Here is a 6,740-nt window from a genome sequence, read left to right as displayed (position 1 = left end):
CGCTCATATGCCAGGCATTGTGCCGGGCACTAGGACTAGGAGATGCCATCATTGCCTTCAAGGATCTAATAGAATCCTGGGGGAAAGGACTACATTTGTTCCTTCCTTCTTTCCTTCCCTCCTTCCTTTAAACAACAAAATATGGGGACACCTGGGTGACTTACTGGTTGAGCATCTGCCTTTGGCTCAGGTTGTGATCTCTGGGTCCTGGGATCAAGTTCTGCATCAGGCTTCCTGCATGGATGGAGCCTGCTTCTCCCTCTGCCTATGTTTCCGCCTCTATCTCTGTGTCTCTCATGAATAAATAAATAAAACCTTAAAAAAATATGTTGAATGCTTACTATGGGCCAGATAACGCCCTAAGGGCTGGAGAGAGAAGCAGACAAGATCCTGTCTCCTGGAACTTCTAGACTAGTGATGGCACAGACGCTCAGTTGCCTAAGACCTAAGAAGCTAGCCTACCCTGGGAGTCAGGCATGGGAAAGAAGCTAAGACCTGAGCTGATCTGAATCTAACCAGATGGGCTAACCAGATGAGCTTCTGGCTATGACAACCTCCCCACGAGAATATGTCCCTCTCAAAGGACCTTCCCCACCTATCCCTAGAAGAGGAGAAGAGGAAGCACAAGAAGAAGTACCTACTACAGAGCCTCAGCTCCTACTTCATGGATGGGAAGTGCCCAGGATGCTACCAAATCCACCGTCTTTAGCCACACACAAGCAGTGGTTTTGTGTGTTGGCTGCTCCACTATTCTTTGCCAGCTTACAGGAAGAAAAGCAAGGCTTACAGAAGGATGCTCCTTCAGACAGAAGCAGTGCTAAAAGCATCCTGAATCAAGATGAGTGAGAAACTATCCTAATAAACACATTTTGGATTAAAAGAGAAGCAGCAGCAGCAGCTAACCAGATGAAGTGGGGAGGTGGAAAGGAATATTTCTTCCATGTCCACGCAGAAGAGCTAATGTGTAAGAGTTAGTTATGGTGAGATGGAGGCCCAGCTCTCAGGCGAGGGAGCAGAGTCAATGTAAGCTGGAACCGAGAGTGTCGGGCACCAGGACAGTGGGATATGAAGCTAGAGATGCAGGTAAGGGTCAGACCCCAAAAAGAACTGAGTGCAATCAAGCATTTAGCTGTTAACTAAAGGTGCATGAGACACTCAGTTGTTGATTGAATTAACGCACAGGTAAGTGAATATATAGATGAGTTTTCTGGAAACTTACCATCTGCTAGAGAAGTTAGGAGGTTGGGTAGAAGTTAGGAGGTTGCAATTGTTTAATCAGGAGGGGAGAGAATGGATGTCGAACATTTCAGAGACCTAGCTACCATGACAAGAATCCTGTGAGCCTGGAGATTTATTAAAGATGGATGGCTCTTTGCCCTCACACCTGACTGGAAAAGGAATGGCCTTCCCCAGGCTTCCATAGTTCTGGAAAAGAGGAGGATTGTTGCCTGGGGAGGATTAACTGAAATAGGTCCATAATGAGCCAGCCCTAAGTCATTGACAGCACTTGGCATTTAACTGTAAGGAGCGGGTCTTATTTCCTAAGCTCTTGCCTTGCTAGTGTACCTCAAGGCTTCTCAGGCGAACAATCCTAATAAGTCGATTTTTTTCTCCTTCTGCTGCATTGAGGCTGCCTGAAAGCTCCCTGCCCCTGAGTTGATATTCTAGGCCATGCTGATGGCAGAGCTTTCTCGGGCGCACAATTGAAATCTAAAGCATCCTTTGGGAAAGCTCCCCTTTGACCCAATGCAACTCTTGACTGGAAGAACTTTCTTCTCATGGGGTTTATTACAATTGATTCCTGAAAATTATAGCAAAGTGTAAGGCCCTGCTGGCCTGTGACTGGTTTGTGTGTCTGTTCATTCTGTTGTTAATTTACCCAGTATTAAGAAAAAGAGCCTCCTGTGGCCCTCTACTTGCTGCCATCCACCTCTACCCTTTTGTGCTCTCTGGACTTTTGTTTGGAATGCCCTCTTTCCTTTCAAGGGCCATGTCTTCCATAAAGTCTCTCCAATAATCCCAGACCACAATGCTACATCTCCTTCCTGACCTGCTCGTAACTCTTACTAATTACTCTGTATGTGTTGCATTTGATTATATTATTTATTTGTACACCTTTTTATATGTATGTGCCTTGAGTCTGCAACAAAGTTACAACTTGGTAGTAGCCCAATAACTATTTGCTGAATGTATTAATGACATATAAAACTGAAGGATGAGGACTGAATGATATCCGTCTTTGCTTGCCCCTGCTATACTGCATCCATTGATGGGACCATAAGAAATACTCAGTGAATATTTTTGAAGCAAATGAAATAACAGAAGTTAGACTGGAAGGTAGTACATCACAGTGATTAAGAGCATAGAATATCGAATCAAGTAACTCTAATAAGTTACAAGCTAAGGATGTAGATGAGTTCAGTAACTTCTTTGTGGCTTAGTTTCTCCATTTGTAAAATGGGGTTTGTAGCAGTGTCTACTTAAAAAGGTTTCCTGGAGGTTGAATAAGGTAATGACTATATACAAAGCTAACTAAAGGCAGCTAAAATGAGCCACAAAGTGGGTTGTGAACAATTTAACTGCACAGGTATGTTGAGGGTTCGACTAAAGCTTTGAGATTGAAAAGGAAAGCAAAGAAGTAGACAGCTTTGTTGGAGCTTAGAATCAACCTCAAAATAATACAAGCCTCTAGGGAACATTCCAAGTTAAGTGACCTGTAACAGATAGGGACATCAAAAAGTAAAATCAAGCAGGATGGAGCAGACTAGTTGTTCCCAAATTCACACCCCTCATACCCTTTGTAGTTATTTCCTTTTAATTCTTTTTCTATACTCAAAGAGAAAAATTTGATGGCATTTTCATTTGATGGAATCTTAGTTTGGTGGTTCTCATCCAGCCACACTTGAACACTTGCTGATCTTTACCGTGGAGGAGAGCTTTCACCTCTGGCTGCAATCATTTGACAGCCCATTGTATATCTTAGCCAGAATTCAATGTCATTGTTCTGCTACTTATTTTTATGCCTATCTTTTATTTAAGTAATACTGGATTTTCCATGAATAGTAATATAAAGTTTCCTTTTACATTTTGAGGAAAAAAAATCAATAATTAAAAATTAAGTAGATCTTAAGTCTCAGAGGTCCACAGTTAAATAAAATATCATGAAAGAGTTCTAGGAGTTATGCAACCTAGGCATTTCACTTCGCTTGCCCGAGCCTCCCATTTTCTGATCTATAACGTGAATGAGTTGGACAAGAGAGAATTGCTGTGGTTCTGTCTTGCTTGTATGTTCAAGCATTTGGTCGGGGGAGGTGTTAGAAAAATTCTCCTTGACGGTGGAGGGCTGACTTGGCTTGGAAGAGTTTGCTTTGCAGGGAGGTGGTGAACGGTGAGGCTGAACAGATGCACTGTGCCAGGGACACGTGGGGTGTATTTATTCTCTGGCTATGTTTATTCATGTGCACCAGCCCCAAGTTTGCCATCCTTATTTTAGGACTGAAAATGTTCGTTTCAGACCCAAACTTGGAATTGGCAAGTAAAACGACACCAACATGTGGCCAATTGAACTCTTATTTCCCCATATTTCCTTCGACCATATTTCCATATGACCTTGGAAAAGACAACATTTTCATTCCTCTTAAAGAAATGGCTCTAGGTGGGTCCTGTTCTCTAATTTCTGTTATGCTAATAGTTATCATTTACCTAGCTTTTAGTAGTACCTGGCCCACTGCAAAGCACTGTAAACATTTTATATTGCTAATCTGGCAACAGTTTGAAGAGGGAGACACTGCTATTCCTCTTTTACAGTGAGGTAACTGGGGCTCAGAGAACTTAAGTGACTTGCCCAATGTCACACAGCTCGTAAGAGACAGGAATGGGATTCAAATACAGCTCCTTTGGTTCCAAAGTCCGTGCTTTGAAATCGTTACGTTATACATTGTTAGCATTTTCTGTATCAGATTTTTTTGAATCTTGAGATGAAAAATCTATGAGTTGAGTACTTGAATTCAAGGGTTACTTTTTGTAAAAGAAACTTAAATGTATTCGAGAAATGTTAACCGAATGAAATACTATCAGGTTATTAAAATCACAAGCATAGGGACCACACTAATGCAGGAAAACGTTCATGTGACATACCACTCACACTGGTGAAAAGCCAGTGTGGGGGGAATGTACATACTGATCACAATGCTGCTAATATAATCTTAATATATGTCATCAGGGACCTCGCAGAATTTGGAGGATATGGATAGTTCAGAGGTCAGTGTCTTTTAGGCTCTTTTTTTTCTGCAAGATTACTTAACTCTTAATAATATATAAATTTATGCAGAGGAGTGAGGAAGGTTTCTTTTTCTTTTTTTTTGTTTTTTTGTTTTTTTTGTTTTTTTACAGGAGTAAACCAGCATTCATTTTAAAAGAAGTATAGCTATGGCTAGAGCTCCAAACTTGCACATTATAGGACCACCTGAAGCAATGACCTGCTGCTTGGGACCAGACTGAAGTAAAAATCTCTCCTGAACTTCCACTCCTCTGTGGTCCTGAGTCCACTTCATTGAATCAGAATTTGGAGAGAAGCTTCCTCATACCAGAAGTTTGTAAACATTTTGGGTAACTGACCTCAAGAAAAATGCATAAATGCACAAGCATAGAATACTTTGCAATCCCATGAGGCCCTGGGCCTATGTGAAGCACCTGCTAAAAAACTCTTCTGAAATCCCAGCTTGGATGGTTGGGATAAAGTTAGGTCAACCTGACAGGGTCTGATTTCATGGCAGGAAAGCAGAAATGTTCATCCTGGTCTTCTCATTGGTGTGGGGTCCTTCGCAACCCTTCCCGTGTTCATGATCACCTTCCAGGCTGGACAGAGCAAATGATGCTGTGGTTTTAAGAGTGCCGTTTTGGGAACTGGTTGCTAGGATTAAAATGCCAGTCTTGTTATTTATTATCTATATAAAACTGAGTGTGCTACTTAATTTTTCTGAACTTCTGTCTCTCCTATAAAGCGGAGATGAGCAGTGGATATGAGCTAATGGTGAGGAGGAGGACATTGAAATTTCACTGACTGGTTGTGAAAATTCAATAATACACGTCATGTAAGTACTTAGCACAGTGCCTGGCACAGAGAAAACCCTAAGTAAACAACTACTTAAGATAGCACACTAGTAATGAGCATGGTGGAGCCTCTATCCCAGATTATTCTTCAAGCTCATTTCTCCTTATGCATTATTATAAGTTATATAATGCATTGTGCATTTTCTATCTACGTACGGAGCTAGGTAGCTATATACTAACCATATATTTTTTCCTTTTTTCCCTTTCACATAAATTAGGTATCTTTTCAGAGAAATTAGTGAAATGAGTCAAAAAGTATGCCTGTCAATAAATTTTACTTCACACAACAGTGAAGATTTGTTCTTGAGACATTCTTGTAAAATTTTGTCATTTAAATCAAAGGCTTCCCTGGCTAAAGTTTGCTAGTAATTTATGTGAAATTGCCAGTGGTTAAGCAAGCCCTATGTCTGCAGCTACCCCCTTGTTCTCTCCAAGGGCCTCCTTCCCGGATGCTGTCTCCCAGGGCCTGCGGTGAGTCTCCCCCACCCGCATCTCTCAGTTCAAAAGTTACTTCTTCCATCTTCCTTCATCCCCACCCTGATTCCTTGTCCACCCCCAACCCCACCTAATTAGCAGTTCCTCTGCTGGAAGTTCTCCTTTATTGTATTTACTTCCATCTCTAATTAAAGTGAGTGATGATTTGACTCCTATCTGTTTTCTCCACCAGACTATAACAAACAGGAAAGCAGCGTCTGTATATTGTGCATCACTTTTGGTTGAATAAGCCAATAAACATGTTCTTTGGGCACTCACTACTGCACCCTTCCCTAGGACCGAATCTTCCATTCTCACAGAAAACTTTCAGGCAGGTAGCATTTTATTCTTCCTACATCCCAAGAAAGCAGAGGGACAGAGTGTATAAATAACTTGCTTCAGATCACAGGGTAGGTAAATGGTTGGGGCCTCACCTCCTCTGGTGATTTCTGACCCTCAGGCAGTGAAAGGCAGGAGTCTGCAAACCTCTGTAGGGCCAGAAGCGAAAATCTTAAGAGTTCTCTAATACCCCAGAGAATGGCAGTCTGCAGCTAGTCAATTAGAAGAGCATCATCAAAAACCAAGTCCCCCTGACTAATGAGGTGCCCCAAATTGAGATGTCACTTATAATATCTTTCCTCCTACACTATCTGGATCAAAATCCCAAGGTAAAGGAGTCATTTTCATTTTTTCTAAGGGAAATCTAAACACTTGAACATTAAAAAACAACTTGTCCTCAGAGAGAGAGAGAGAGAGAGTTAAAATAGGTTTCAGTATTAACTTCTTAATGATTTTTGAAATATGCAGATCTTGTTGGAACAGATGTGCCACAAATGGATGGTATCCAATGTCCTGTTAAAATCTGGGATGCCTCAGAGACTATAAAAATAAAATTCTAAACACAATTTCATCCTGGCAAAGGCTGGATAACCATTCTGGATTGGACCAAAATATCTAATTGGCTCGGGTGCAGAGGATCAATGGCATTCTCCAGTTGGTGAACTTCTTCTGTGAAGATTAAATGGAATCATGAGATTGTAATTAGTCGTAATTATAGCAATAGTTTCTTCTGTCTTTTCTCTTTGCTGAGGCACTCGCCTGTGATGGCTTTGAGATAACTTGTTCCTGAGCCTGGAAAGAGCTCTGAAAAAGAA

At 41.4% G+C, this 6,740-nt stretch overlaps 1 pseudogene; it reads left to right on the top strand.

Moving 5' to 3' along the window:
- Positions 1 to 568: 568 nt before the first annotated feature.
- Positions 569 to 821, top strand: LOC112928148 (small ribosomal subunit protein eS27-like; annotated as a pseudogene).
- The last annotated feature ends 5,919 nt before the right edge of the window (positions 822 to 6,740 follow it).

The sequence above is a fragment of the Vulpes vulpes genome, chromosome 4 (genome assembly GCF_048418805.1).
Source record: "Vulpes vulpes isolate BD-2025 chromosome 4, VulVul3, whole genome shotgun sequence".
Classification (NCBI taxonomy): Eukaryota; Metazoa; Chordata; class Mammalia; order Carnivora; family Canidae; genus Vulpes; species Vulpes vulpes.
The sequence above is the reverse complement of the archived record's forward strand: the minus strand, read 5'-3'. Positions and strand labels throughout refer to the sequence as shown.